At 47.1% G+C, this 15,112-nt stretch overlaps 1 protein-coding gene across 3 annotated transcripts in view; it reads left to right on the top strand.

Moving 5' to 3' along the window:
* Positions 1–1,940: 1,940 nt before the first annotated feature.
* Ctnnb1 (catenin beta 1) overlaps positions 1,941–15,112 on the top strand; it is a 28,487-nt gene continuing 15,315 nt past the window's right edge. The window contains exon 1 of one of the 3 annotated variants that reach the window (XM_075964131.1): positions 1,941–2,146. The gene's annotated coding sequence lies outside the window, so the exon portion shown is untranslated. Of the gene's footprint in view, positions 2,147–2,409; positions 2,517–4,899; positions 4,922–15,112 lie in introns of those variants that run through there. The other 2 variants (XM_075964132.1, XM_075964133.1) reach the window with 2 other exon arrangements.

The raw sequence follows: 15,112 nt of genomic DNA, 5'->3' as shown, positions 1-15,112 counted from the left end.
GGAAGAAAGGGCGTAAGGGAGAAGAAACCACGTGGTTTTTTTGGTGAAATGTGTTACCTGGGGTCAACTGTTTTAGCAATTCATTTCATAAAACCACTTTACTTCTTAGCTACTTATTTTATTTTCAAATCAACTCGCAGACGAACAGGTTTCTTTATTCATTAGGCATTTTGATGATGTGTTTCTTTCTGGTGTAATGACAGTATTTGTCTTAATTTCACAGAAGTTATTCATCTTTTTTTGGTACAAAATATGGCCCAGTTTTATGAGAGACGTGAACAAAAATCCCGAGAAATTTTAAAATTCAGCTAGCTGGCTTTAAGGCTAGTCAGCCGGTTATTTCTCCAGCAGATAACACTTGATGAGAGAGACAGCACTCTGCATTGTCGCGCAATCTACCTTCCTCTCAAACATGCTCTCTGTGAATTATCAATAGGGATCGAGCCTTTAATTCTAGGTTGGGACTAAAACACCCGAATTATATGCTTTATTTTGGCATCCGGCAAGAGAATACAAATATAAGGTGTCTTTATCTTTCAGATCTTTCAATGGTACAGACATTTCTTACTGGTTTTAATAGTGTGCTTTTTTTTTAAATAGCAAAAAATGGAACACAGAGAAAGCAAGCGTCTAAAAAGAAGAAAAGAGAAAAATCCTCTGACAGCAGTGAAGTCAGTTACCTAATTTTAAAAGCAAGACTTTAATCGGGTCGACAAAATACTTGCACGTCTGCATCTGACGATTAAAATTAGGGGTTGGTAGCTGCACACCTGTATTCCAACAAAATCCCTCTTCCTGTCCCATCTCTCTGAGTTAGGACAGGCCAAGGCAGCCCCAGCCAGCAGCAGGGTTTATTCTCTGGGAAGCCCAGCAGAGACACAGAGGGGAAGGTCTAGACAATGGTCCTCACAGAGTGGCTCCCTCATGGTGGTGGTTCACAGAGCTACCGCGATATATCTTTAAGATAGAAATATGAGTCACTTAAAAAAATAAGCTGGCCCTACGGCCCAGCGGATGGGCAGGCTTCCTGCCAGTACCTGTATATAAGGGCCTATTGTTTACTTGGTTAATTACAGTGCAGGCATGAAAGAAGGCAGGGGGCAACTTTCACTGTTGCCATTGTTTGGGCAGAAATGTAAGCACACGATAATAGACTGGAGACAGCTAACCCACCCCAACTGCTCCAGTTTTGACAAGCGCCAGTAGGGCAAGGCAACAACGGGGCCCGTTCCGAGAGAAGACACAACTTCAGGCTATTGTCATGATTCAGAAAAAATGCTATCCAAGGATACAAAATTAGTTTTGAAAAATTTGAAGTTGTTCATAAGTCCTATCAGCAACAGGCGCGAGTTTCTCAAACAATACAATAAAATTGCAGTCCTTGGGGAAAAGCACTTACGGCCCAGTGGGTCCAGGTAAGATGGGATTTCGAGGACTCAAGCTGGTAATCAGCACCTTGTTGCTGAACCGCTTGGTCTAGTCCGATGTTGTCAACAGACACTCATGGGAACTACATGGCTTCCTGCGGTGGGAGCCATGGGATTCCTGTTGGGGATCAGGAGGCACAGCAGGAAGCGGGGGAGGGGGACGGACACTCCTGCAGACAGTGGATTGAGTTGCAGCTCGGGCCGGGGCGTTCGGAACGCGGGGGGGGAGGGGGGGAAAAAGGAGGGTGGGAAGAGCCTGAATCGGGTCTCGAACTCTCATTAAACAGGAACGCGCTCCTCCCTGCCCGCAGCGGCGGCCCCTCTGCCCGTCCCTTCGGCTTTCACTGGAGCGGCGTCGGGACGCCCCGCCCCGCCCGGCCCCTCCCGGCGGCGCATGCGCGGAGCCCCTCGGGCCGGCGGGGACTACTTTCCGCGCCCCGCCCGCGCCCCGCCCCTCGTCCTCGCGCGGCGGAACGCTCCGCGCTGAGCGGCCGGCGGCGGCGGCGGCGGGATACATGGTGCCTCGCCGCTTATAAATTGCTCCTTGTGCGGCGCCATCTTAAGCCCTCGCTCGGTGGCGGCCGCGTCAGCTCTTGTCCTGCGCAGCCGGGCGGCCCGGGGAGGCGGAGACGGAGCACCGTGGGCGCCGAGCCGTCAGCTCGAGGAGGCCGAGGGAGAGCGCACGGCCGCAGGGGGAACAGCGCGCGGGCGGCCCTGAGGTGCGGCCCCACGGACGGACGGCTCGAACCGCGCCAGCGGGAAACTTCGCGGGCCGGGTGGGCGGTGGGAGGCCGCGGGGGCGCGCGGGACCGGAGCCGGGGCCGGGCGGGCGCGCGTCGGGAGCCCGTACGGGCGGCTGGCCGCCGTGGGGGGTTGGGGACCGCGGTTCGCGTCCCGGCTGGGGCTGCAGCGGGCGGGGTGGGGGGCGGGGTGGGCGGGGGCTCCGCCTCCGTGGCCCGCGGACGACGGGGGTGCGGGCCGCCCCCGCGCACAGGGGACGCCGGACTGGCGCGCGTCGCCTCCTTCCGTCGTGGAGAACGTATAGCTAGATCTCTTTCTCTCTCTCTCTTCTCGCAACGACCTGACTGTGTGAGTTTGAATCCAAACAACTTTAAAGCCGTGGAGTCGCCAAACTCTTGGGTGCAGCGGGCGGGAGGAGTCAGGAGCGTGTCCTCGGAGGACGGCGCGTCCTGAACTCGCGTGGGGTCGGTGGCGGCGGGGCCGAGACCCCGGCGGGAATGGGGGTGGGTCGTGGGCGAGCGACGACCACTCCTGGTGGGGGGTGCGCAGGATTCGGAAGCCGGGGGTAGGGGGAGGGGGCTCCTCTGTAGCCAGAACGCGAGCCACTTAGTGCGGGGTCCGCTCCGAGTGTGCTTTTCCTGGGCGCAGACCGCCAGGCCGTGCGGGCGAGCGAGCGAGCGAGCGATCCGACTCGTTCCGAGTGTTGTGTTCGGGGACCGGACTTGGGACGGACGCTCCCGAGCTGGACGCCCCAGGCCCGCTCCGCTGCGCCGCCGGGCTGCGGGGCAGCTTTGTCTCGGGCTCGGGTCTCCAGACGTCTGTAGGCTCCCCTCCCCCCGGGCCTGAGCGCTGAATGGAGAGTGGCTGGGCCGCTGGTATGCGGAGGTCGGCGAGAGGAAATCGAGGAGTGGTTTTAGTGAAACGAGAGCTTTGTGCCGTGAATAATGGTGGCTTAGACCAGACAGCAAGCTCGAGAGACTGCTGCTTTGCCTTTGATGAAAGTCTGCCTCCTGTTTTTCACATGGCCAAGTTGTGAAGCGTTTTGTCTGGGATTTAGGAAGCCATTTCGCTATTTACTTGTGGCTTGCTGCCGTCTCGGAGCACTCCCTCGTCCCGGCAAAGAGGGAATACAGCTTGCTCTGTTGGTTTCTAATTTAACGTCGCTTAGGCTTATTGGTTTTGTATTTCCATGTGTTTGGCCCAAACTTTATTTTAATTAAGGCCGCTGTTACATTTAGTTCACTTTTACCTTTAAATATTCAGAAATCCCCCAAATTTAAAAGAAGTGCCTTCCAGGTTTGAGAGCGCCCTTTCTCAAGCATCAGACAACATTGATGACCGTGCTGGGGATAGTCATTCTGAGAACTAACAACCTTTGTCCTGAAGGCCGAGCCTGGACAATTGGTGGCGGGGAAGTAGGAAGCTTGCAAAAGTCTTTCTCTAGGAGTAGCTAGCGCCAGATCCTCCCAGGCAGAAGTCCTTGAGCAAGCAGGCTGTCTGGAAAGCTTAGCTTGCCTGGGACAGAGTCCTTCTGGACCTCACAGTCGGAGGACCAGCCTCCAATAGGGAAGCGGTTCACCAGGCGCAGGTGTCAGGAAATACTATCTGGTAGACTTGTTGAGAGCAGCGCTTCTCAGCCTTCCTAATGCTGCGACCCTTTATTACAATTGTGGCCCCAACCAGAAAAGTTCGTTGTTATTTCATAACTGTAATTTTGCTACTGTTATGAATCGTAGTGAATACCTGTTTTCCGGTGGTCTTAGGCAAGCCGTGTGAAAGGGTCCTTCGACCCCCAGGTTGAGAACCAATGGCCTGACGAGTGAACATTGGGTATTAAATGTCCCCAGCTGTAATGATGGGGGGAATAGAAATTGTGCTTCAGCACCATTTTGTGAATGCCACCGCCAAGGTGGTTGACAAGGAGACACGTTTCTTAAATGTGTGCCCAGAGATGCTGGTGGTGAATGCAGGGCAGAGATAGAGCCTGTGCACACTGGGGGTGGGAAGCTTGATCAGCACACTTGTAAGCAGTAAGTGGGCAGCGAAGACGGAGTCGAATGAAAATCTCAGTGCTTAGGTGAGGGAGTGGTCTGGGCCGCCGTCCACTGACTGCCTAGGTGTGCTTCTGCTTGGTCAGATGCCTGCCTGATAAACTGTTCAAAACCTTACAGATGGTAACTTCTTCTTTCTTCCTTCCTTTCTTTCGTGGCCCCTTTCTGTTGACCAATGTTTAGAGCAGATGCTTTGGTGCCAGGCCTGAGGAGGCAGCCTCTGTCCTCTCTGAGAGGACACAGCTTGCAGAATAGTCAGTCAGGCCTTGAGGTTCAGCGGTGGCAGACAGAGGGTGTAGTCCATAATGAGCTAACAGGGCGAAATAAGTACCAACTTGTGCTTTTACAAAATGAAAAGTGATTTGTGTCAATTGAAAGTGAATCAAAAGTTCTTAATCCTCTGGAGAAAGGTCTTTATTTCCTGTTTACCTAAGAAAGTTTCCTTTGTATTTAAGGCTGAGCTTTTCTTGAGACTAGGAACCTGGATTTATCTGCTGGTGAATCTCTGGAAGAATGCATATATTCTTCCTTGGGGAGAAAGGATTTTAAGAGGAAATCACAGTATCTTAAGGCCTAGCCACCTTTTTTGAACTTGCTTGTGGTGTCTCTTCCCAGTTTTCAGTTGAGGCAGCAGTGCTTGTGGTCATGTGGAGCGCCCTCGGGTGGACAGGACGCAGGTTGCTTTTCCACTTACTCCCGCAGGTTTGTATGGGTGATTCTGTGGGGGAACAGTTGTGCAGGACTCCCAGGTAAGAGGCGGGCGTGAGAGCATGGCTGGCCCTTGGCGAGAGAACAGGCAGTCAGTATGGCAGTGTTAAGGGCGCTGTGCTTACAGTGTGAGAAACCAGGGCTCAGGTGCTCAAGGGGGTAAAGGCCACACTGCTGATTTACTGGAGAAAAAAGCTCTTTCGGGATTTGTCAGCTGTAAGGTGAGTGTGGTTCCTGCCTGTGAGCTGAGGACAGCTCTGGTTTGCTGGAAGGCTTTGTCTGCACCTTCAGACCTTCCTCTCCACTCCTGGGGTAGAGGTGAGCACTTCTCTTAGTAGCATTGCTTCTGAAAATACTGTTTCAGATCAGTCTGGTTAGTTACAAGGGTGTGAAGCATTGGTTTTTGAAGCGAAATGGTCAGTTTACAAGGATTCTTGAGAGTTTAGATTTTGTTTTTGGATTCTGCTTTCCAGAATCTGGCTGAAATGAAATAGTGTCGACTGTGTAGAGACAGCTGGTGATCACTTAGCCTTTGGAACTCCAGGTTTCTTGCTGTAAGGGAGTATTGTCACATTTGAGTGTGACTTTTGTTATTGCTTTTATATTTTTGAAATCTCATTTCTCCTTCCCCTTCCTTGCTCCATATCTCTCTTGCTCTCACTGAAATTCCTGGCCTATTTTTTTCATTGTTAGATGCATATACAGGCGCACATATATTCCTAACTACAACCTGCTTAGTCTGTGTAATGTTTTCAGGGCTGCCTGTTTGGTATTGGCTAATTAATTGGGGAGCTTTTCTCTAGGGAAGACTCTCCTACTATCAGCATTCGACAGTTGCCTTTAGTCCCCTGTGTATAGGGTTAAGTCCTCATGGTCTACCCACACACACACTTTAGCATGTCCATGTACTATTAACTATCTACCTAAAAATGTATAATACACATAATTATAAAACTATATAAATACATATATATAGTTTATGTACAATTTTCTCATCTGGAGCCAAAGACTTATCTAACAAAAAAACCCAATACTAGGCATGAGAAACTCTCTTTTGAGTGGTTGGCCAGCTCTCTTCCAGTAGATTCCCAAAACTTACACCTATTGCTATTACCCTTGGTTGTTCCCAAGAGGTGGAGGGTAAGTTCTTATTGCTAAAGGTGCCATGCACTTCAGACCAGGGCCCAGAGGACAGGTTTACAAAAGAGGGAGGCAGCCAGCAGTTCTGCACAGCTGTGATGTGATGCCTTCGAACCACGACAGTGACAACCATTGCATGATAAGCCCTAGGGGTTCAGTAGTGGAATTGCATACTTTGAGGTAACCAGCAACTCTCTCATTGGTCTTAATTAAGACTGGTTCAACAAGAAGAGAAACGCCTGGTACTGGAAACCTGGCCAGCTCTCCAGGCGAATGAGTCATAGATCTTGGAGAAGCAGATCTCTTCATGGTGGTCTTCAGGCTCCTAAACTCTGGACAAAGTCCACCCCACTCACCTTATTTAAACCATTTCCTGGTTTCACAGAAGCCTGAGCCGCCAAGCTGAATGCAGTAGTAGGCTAATTTCAAACTTGGGTAGAAACAGTGTTGACCTGGAGGTTAGCTGAGTGTGTTTAATTTGGTAGTATGGTAATTTTGGTCATCTGGTTTGGGCGGGCAAGGTAATTGTATTGGTTCAGTCTTTTACTGCTAGCCTGATTTTGACTCCAAGTTTGTAAAGTGGTCTTTGTTTAAATGGCAGGTTCTGGCTGGACTAAAAAAAATTGAGCTGGTCTTCAGAAGCATCATGTAGAGCATGCTGTGTCACAGCCTACAGTCCAGCACAGAAGGCTGAGCTCAGCAGGGGAAGGATTCTTGTGAGCCCATAATGAGGCCATCTCAAAACATAACAAAATACCTCCTGAATATAGTGCCGCAGCTGTGACTTTGTGCAACATGGGTCTTTGCATCTTTCCTGAACTCTCAGTCCCAGGCGTCTAACCCATCCCATGGGCCTGTGTTTCTTCGTGGAGCTGCTGGAGAGGGTTTGTTTGCTTTCCTGTGTGTTCCAGGTTGGCCTGGAACAGGTTCTGGGGTGCTGGGATTGCATGCACCAACACTGTGCCTGGCTAGTGTCTTGTTTTATTCCAGAAGTTTCCTAGTTCTGGTTTATCAGCATTGGTTCAGAAGGTGGCTGTTATGTTCCATTTCTTATCGTGACAGTAATAGACAGTGGTCTACTCGGGTTGTGATCCACAGGTTGAGAGCCACTGATCTAGATTCTGTGAGAACTGTCTCAAGCATTTCCCAATTTTTTCTTCTGTTTTTTCTTGAGATTTAACTCAATTTCTAGATTGATTTTATTATTAAAGCAGATGTATAACAGATATGTTTAACAGTTTTGAAAAACTGATTATAACCCCTGAGTATGTTCTTAAATCTTCATGTTATCTGTGGTCAGCAAATTTGACTGTTGGTCTGAAGGGGAAGGAAGAGTAAAAAAGCTGGAGTTAGGGCCAGGCTTTCCAGTAGCTGAAGGGGTGGGTGGTACATACCTCTAAATGAATGTGTACTTATGGGCACCGGCTGCATAAAATGCAAGGAACGGAATTCACTGCGAGATTTCTTGGGAGTACAGTTTGAAGATCTTAAATTTAGGTTAGAGTATGAACTGGTTACATTGCAGGGTGGTGGCTGCAAACTTTGTCTAGCATTTCCTTAATACAGAATAAGCAGGTGAAGAGCCATGCACTTCAGAACTAGGGGGGACAAGGGTGTAGAGCTGAGTTTGCCTTCAGATTCTGAATGGACTGCTGTAAACGAACAGTACATCACAGGTGAGCATTTTTTTTTAATGAATGCTGTGTAAAACTTTGTTTTTGTACCAGTGGAAAGACTTTACAGCAGCAGATGTAGTATTAAATGCCATAAGGTTCATTTAGATGCAGAAATAGAAGTGAGTTATTAGGGGACAGTGTGCTAATTTATCTTTTTAAATAGATAAGTTTAATGTCTTATTTTAATTTAGGATTTTAGCCCAGCCACTTTGTGATTTCATGTCTGATAATGACCTGCTAGAGACCTTTATTACCTAGTTTTAATTGTGGGTCCTAAAGCAGAGCTCCAGACATTGTCTGATCCTTTTCTCATCTTGGAAGTTGCAGTTGGAAGTCCAGGAATACCAGAAGAGCAGCAGGTACTTTGGAGGGCGAATAATGGCTGCCCAGATGGTGGTGCTGCTGCCCAGTAAAGCCCTGAAGTTCACTGCCAACGTTATATTTAAGAAAATGGTGGAAGCAGATTTTTGCCTAGAGTGGTGGTTCACTTTTGTACTCCTAGCACTGTGGAGGCTGAGGAAGTAGGGAGAGCTTCTGAAGGGGTGCTTGACTAATGCTCTGCCCTAGTGCTGAAGGGCCCTGGGTTTTTCCTTATTGCCATTCTATCCCAGCACATGCTGCTCTGTGAAATTTCTCTGAAGGCTCTATGAAGAGACTGATACCTGCTCTTTCTTCTCAACTAGAGGCAGCTGGAACCCACAGCCTTATCCGTTGCATCATGGGTCCATTTAACAGTGTGTGTGGGGGGGAGTGATGAATAATTGGAAGAACATCCATGGACTCCCTGTGACTGTCCTCTCACCTTCTTAGGATAAACTCTGGTAATTGTTCGGGATGTGGCCGGAGCAAGCCCACGGGCTCACCATTCTCTGTCCTGCACGCCGGTGCTTTCCCGAGGCCTGTCTGGCTCTTACTGTCTACAGACAGACATGCTGTGATTTATACCATTCATGTCCCCACCCCTCCTTTTTTCACTCACACTAGTGATACTTTGTTAGGCATTTGGGGCCTCTTTTCAGTTATTGTAGCATTAGCCCAGTTGCTGCAGTTGTTTTGGGGGTTTTCGCCGCACCTGGGCAAGCCTTCTCCATTCTTGACTGGCAACCCTTGGTTCTTGCTCTCTTCTCTGACCTGTGATGGTGTGACTGAGCTGAAGGGTCAGTCCTTGAGCCTCCCTGTTTAGTTCATGCTCACTGTCCAGCGCCTCGGTTTCCACCATGGTGCATTTATAAGAAGCAGCCTAAGCAGTGAATTGGGAAGTGACCCCAACTTACTGGGCTGTAACTGCGGCTTTTTGTGTCTAAATCTCTCCAAATCTTGTCCTTTTTTCTCTAGTATATCCAGCATTGATTCATTTTCTTGGCGTAGCCCCGGCACCTCAGTCTTGGCTTTCATGGTGCGAAGGCCTTTTAGCTTCCCCTGCTGGATATCCTTCTATATCTGTTCCCCTCAGTGCTGCAGCAGGGGTGCTGCCACTCCTGTGCAAAAACCGGGACTTTAGCTCAGGTCCGCAGTAACTTAGGCTCCTGTGCGGATCACGCCGTCTGCCTCGAGTCTCATTCAGGTTGGTGTCAAATCCTTCTCATTGTTTACCATCTTCTGAAAAAAAAGTATATATCACCCTCCCTTATTTGGTTTGATAATGGCCTGTAAGGCAGTACGTACTGCTTTGTTTTTGCCCTTACAGGCCCTTCTGTTTTGTGTAGGTCACAGGGACTTGTGGATTTGCCCTCCCCCCTTTTACATCTAGTGCTCCTCACAGATGTGAGGTCTGTGCATAACGCACACTGTCGGCCCCTGTCCAGTTCACACTACCTTGGCTCTTGCTTAAGATCAGACAGTGGCTGTGCTTTAGTCTTGGTCTTGTTGGTTGGTCAACATCTGTGTTTTCTTGCTTCTAGCATTGCACTATAGAATGGGACCTGTGGTGCAGGGACTGTGTGCTTTCTTAGCAGCTTTAGTTGCCACAGTGTGGCTGCAGACTGAAAAACTAGAGTCTTCAGATGTAGGCTTCGGTACCCATAGCCACAGGTAGCAGCTTTAGATGGATGGGACCCATTTTCCTCCCAGACGGGTCCCAATCCTGGAGCTCTAGTCCTCATCCTCCATTCCTCTGACAGAGCCCTGGGCCTGTCCTGCTGCTGCAGTGCCCTGGCCTGTTACTGCTGTACCTGCTTGGCTGCTGTCTCTTTCTTACAGGGTTTCCAGGTATAGCAAGAATAAGCTGCTCTATCACGATGCTGAGAACCAGCACCTGGGATGGGGATGAGGGCACAGGTAAGCCAGGCTATATAAGTGAGCTCTTGGTTACCCAGTGAGACCCTGTCTAAAAGAAGAAAACTATGAGACCACTTGTCCAGCAAACAAGCCTGCTGAGGGCTGGAGAACAGTCTGTGATTGAGCTGTGGTCAGTCTCACTTTGTGCATTCCACCCCCTCTTTTCAGATGAAACCACTGAGCTCACAGTGTGGTTCTTAAAGGGTGTTGGAGCCCTATCCTGTGTGTGCTGGGTGGTCCACAGGTCAATGAGTTTTCCTTCATGCTGCCTCTTTCCTGAGTCCTGGTCCCAGCGGCAGTGGGACCGTCCCCAGAACCTGTTAGCATTCTAGCGGGTGGTGGCTGCTGAAATGGTTGCTGAATAAATGAAGGAAATCTGTACGCTAAATTTGTGATGTTTGTGTCTTGAAACTGTGTTCCTTTTATATAACAATATGGCAAATTGAGAAAATAAAACACCAGTGGGGTATTCATAATGTAGCTCCAGGTAACGAACGGCTCATTTACTGTTGTGTTTTGGGGCTCACAAAGATGGGGGGCCATTCCTTGAAGTTCTTTGTATTAAAATAATAAAATACATTTACATTCTTAGTAAAATCTTGCATCTCTGTAATACTCTAAATATCAGGAACCTTCACAGCTGTAAGGTTTGCTATTCTGGAAGCGGACCAGACAGTGAAACATCACATGGCTTGATGAGGCTGTAGGCAGGGGAGCAGCTGCTGCCTGGTCTACTGCTAGGGTCATTTTGTATTCCTTTCTTGGGTCCTTTCTGTGCTTTTAACCTTGATTATTGCTACCTAATGTTATCTGTGAAGTTTGTGCTCTGGGGTTTGTGTTTACTATTCCTTAAGAGTTTGAACACCAACATTCCATGTGACACTTTTTTAAAAAGTGCCATGCCAGGGCACTGTGTCAGCTCCTCCTGGCTATGGCAGTTCTTTGTTAGCAAGCACAAGATGGGTCCACTAGTGTGGGTGGGTACACTTGAACACACTTGCAAATCTATGGTCTTCAGGGAGTTTAAAAGTCTTAAATATATTGGACCTCAATTCTTTTTTCTCACGGACTGGTCTTGATGGCCTAATGAAATATTTTTTCACAAATAAAACTATGGCTCTCATAGATCATTTTGTCCCGTTCACACAACCTTCTTTGAAAGTTCACATGAAAACAACTAAGAGATGACCTTTTTAGTAACCTATTAAGCAACTCAAAATTAAAAACTCTGTTAATTTCTTCATGTTTTAGCTTTGTCTGTTTAATCAAAAGATAATTCACTTACGGTTGTCTTTGGGACGAGCATGTGCCTCCTGCTTGCTCCTGTTTTGTGAGGCTGGAGCTGAATGAAGAACAGTGTTGTCTGGACGAGACCAGAAGTACAGCATCTTGTGATGTGTGGAAAGTGCAGAGGTGGAAAAGAAGTTGAGTGCACAGCCACCTCTGTGGTGGGGCTGTCTAGTGTTGTTTACAAAGTAGCGGGTCGAGTAGTGAGACTGCAGCATTTTAATTTTTGAGAAGCGCGTTAGCCCATTGAATAGTTGCGCTTAATATATGCTGAGCACTTTGCAGACTTGGATTAGAAACTGAAGGTGACGCTCCAATGATCCCTGAGAACATGCAACAGAGTTCTGATTGGTTTTATGGGGAAGAGAAACTTGTAACAAGTGCTGGGGAGGGAGGTAGATTTCTCTTAAACGGGGAAGGAAAACATTGCATTACTTCTGGAGCCCTGCCACTGACTCTGCCTGCGTCTGAATGTGGAGGGCAAGTTGAGATGCAGAGTTCTCTTTCTTGGGCATGTTTAGAGCCACATTGTGGAGTATGGAACCGCCCAGAACATTGGACCATAGATCAGCTGTAGTTAGTGTCAAGGAAATCAAGTGTGATTTAGGATTACTTAATCTGAAGTTCTGACCCTATATTCACTTGACTTAACCAGTATAACTCTGGAGAAGCAAGAAGTAAGATTGAATTGATAAAGCTGAACACTTGACTCAGGCTACAGATAGACCAGGATTGAAAAGAAAGAAGTAGTTCATTACTTGGGAAGCTCATAGAGTTCAAGGCCATCCTTGTTTACATCAATAGGATGATTCCCCTCAAGAGAGAATACAGTTTTTACTTTATTTTTAGCAGTTTTGCCTTTTGAATCATGATAGTAGAATGGTTTCTGCATCTACACAGAATCTGGTAGGTTGCTTGCTCTTAGGCTTTAATACTATATTTCAGCACTTGGCTAGTAAGCATTTATTCTTAGACAAGTATCATTTTCTACTTTGATTACAGTTACTCTGTGTGCACACACGTAAGACACTGTCTTAAATTTGTCTTGATTCTGCAGGTCATATGCAAAACATTTGCATGCCTGATAATGTTGAAAGAATTGGTGGGATAGTCTCTTATTCTTTAATGACTGTGTGAGTTGTGTGAGAAGTTCAGTCTTGACTGGGCACAGTGACCACTTTCCTGGTCTACCTGCTTTCTTTTCTGTCCTATGTCTCCCGGCCCATGAGTCTAGGGTGGAGGGAGTGGTGGGTTGCCATGTGCTCAGCTAGACTTCCTGACTCCCAGCCCCTAGGAACTTGGGAAATTCTGACTCACGGCTCAGTGGTTCCTGGTTCACTTTGAATTTTATTCTGCATCTTTATTGATCCCCAGGCTGCTCACGGATCTCTGCCTGTGTTAAATTGGTCACTATTTAGTACTATTTTCATACAACTGTATTCTAAGGATCGCTTGTCCACTTTTGGAGGGCTCTGCCCTGCCCTCATCTGCCTTGGGAAGCCTCCCTGACACCACACTGTGGAGAGAGTCTTCTCACTTCTCGTTAGGTAGGGAGAAGTGGGGGAGGGGAGTAAAATATTGTCTGAAAGCATCCTTGAATAAAGAAATAGAGGTGTTACTAGCTATATGACCTTGACTTCCAAGACTCTTTGATGAGGTAACACCAGTAACAAAAGGTACTTAAAATTTGGGTGGGTGAATATCTAGTCCATGTCACATAGATTATTATTTATTCAGTTTTGTCGGTGCAGTTTACGGGTTTTCTGTTCCACTGCACAGGTGGAATGCCTCTGATAAGTCCTTTAGCATTAACAAATGAGGCTCTCACTTAAAAGGTGGAAATGATAGATGGGGGAGCTCAGTGACTGCTTGGGTGTGGTTGCCATCGCCTTTCTACTGGTCCTCGGAGCCAGGCAAAGGCCTTCCCTGTGGGCTCCTGTCCTCACTGCCTACGCCACTGTTTCTTTGAAATACTGGTTCTTGTTCTTCTTTCCAGTGTATTGTGTAAGGATTCATTTTTCCTGTTTTTTGTGTGCTATGGATTTTTGCCTTTAATCATGTTTCCAGTATGCTATTTTTAAAATTACAATATAGGTAGAGGTCCACTGCCCAGAATTTTAACTAGAATGTGAGTATGGATGAGGGTGTGCATACATTCTTTATGCTTTCTGTTAAAGCTTCAATTTTAGCCCACACTTATTAACTGCTTTAGTTTGAGTTTTACTTTTGAATGGTGTTTGATGGAATGCGGGTAATGTACAGGTGAAGGTGGCTTTTAGAATGACAGGCCAGTTTTCCTAGTGTCTGGTCAGGTCATCCAGCTCTTTCTGACTGGAAGACCGGCTCTCCGTTTCTGTTTGGGCATTGTTTGCTTTTGCTATAGTCTTGTTCATAGGAAAATGAGAACCAATTGTTAGTGCTGCAGAAATGTGAGCAAGTAAAGCCTGAGGAAACCCTGGCTTCGTAAAGCATGGCCATGCCAGCTGCCCACTGTGGGAACTCAGGAAAGCTCATAGAGCAGGGCGGGGCAGGCAGTGGAGTGGCTTCCCTACATAAGCTTCAGGAGTTAGGTAAAGCGATTTTATTTAAAGAAAGCAGACTAGAATTTGTTTTGAATACATGGAACTAACCAGATCAGAGAGAGCTGGCGTGTACTTTTTCTAGTCAGAAAACAGACTTCTGTGCACTTGCCTGCATGTTTTCTTTCTCTTGATGTTGTCATGGATGGACTCATAATTACATTATTTCTGTGCTGAAGGAAAATAATTTTTGCATATAATTGTAATAGTCACTTTTATTTCATTGAAGCTGAGTTTTCTGTTTAGACTTTACTAGATTATAAAACCCACTTAATGGTCATAGAAGTGCTCAGGAGTTCTCAAATCTAAGCATGCAGTCACTTGTAAAGTTGGGAGAATTGGATATTTTCATTTAGGATGGCACTATTTTAAGACCTCTAAAAGTTTAGAAGTACAGAGATTGGGCTTTAATTTTTATTTAAAATGTTAATAGCTAGTTTTTGCATATAGTTTTATGTAAGGTACAGAGAGTACTGTGACAGCGCCCATGTACTCACTACTCTGATTAATAAGCATTTTGCAACTGACAACGGTTTACTGTATCTGATTTTAAAATGAAACCTAAAGCCTGCTGAAGACTTGGCACTGTACTCTCTCTGTCCTTGCTGAAGCAGCTGGTATGCAGCCTTCACACTCTGCGCACGCCCTAGAAGCACTGCTTGGAGTCATACAGTGTGTATGTATGGTGAATGAAGTCTACCTCGTGACGGGTGCATGTGATGACTTTGCTTATGCTATTAAGTACTTGAAAGCTGGAGGGAAAGGATGCTTAAGTTATTTTTGTTAGTTGAGAATTTCACACGTATATAATGTACTTAGGTCGTATTCACCCCACAGTCCTTGCCTTTACTCCTTCTCGGCCTACCTGCCACCCCAGAGCTTTCCAGACTTTTGTAGACAGAGGTTTCTGTCCCACCTGGTCCCGCAGCCATTCAGTCCCAAAGAAACACAAAGGCTTATATTATAACCTGTTTGGCCTATTAGCTTAAGCTTATTATTAACTAGCTCTTACAACTTAACAACTTAAATTAACCTGTAATTTTTGCCTATGGGTAGCCAAATGGCTTGGTACCTTTTCTCAGTGCAGCATTCTCTTCTTGATTCTTCTGCATCTGACTGGTGACTGACTGCCTTTCCTCTTCCTTGAATTTTCATAGTCTGGCTGCACTGCCTGTACTTCCTGCCTGGCTACTGGCCAATCAGTGTTTCATTAAACTAATATGAAT

This window comes from Microtus pennsylvanicus, chromosome 3 (assembly GCF_037038515.1).
Source record: "Microtus pennsylvanicus isolate mMicPen1 chromosome 3, mMicPen1.hap1, whole genome shotgun sequence".
Taxonomy (NCBI): Eukaryota; Metazoa; Chordata; class Mammalia; order Rodentia; family Cricetidae; genus Microtus; species Microtus pennsylvanicus.
The sequence above is the reverse complement of the archived record's forward strand: the minus strand, read 5'-3'. Positions and strand labels throughout refer to the sequence as shown.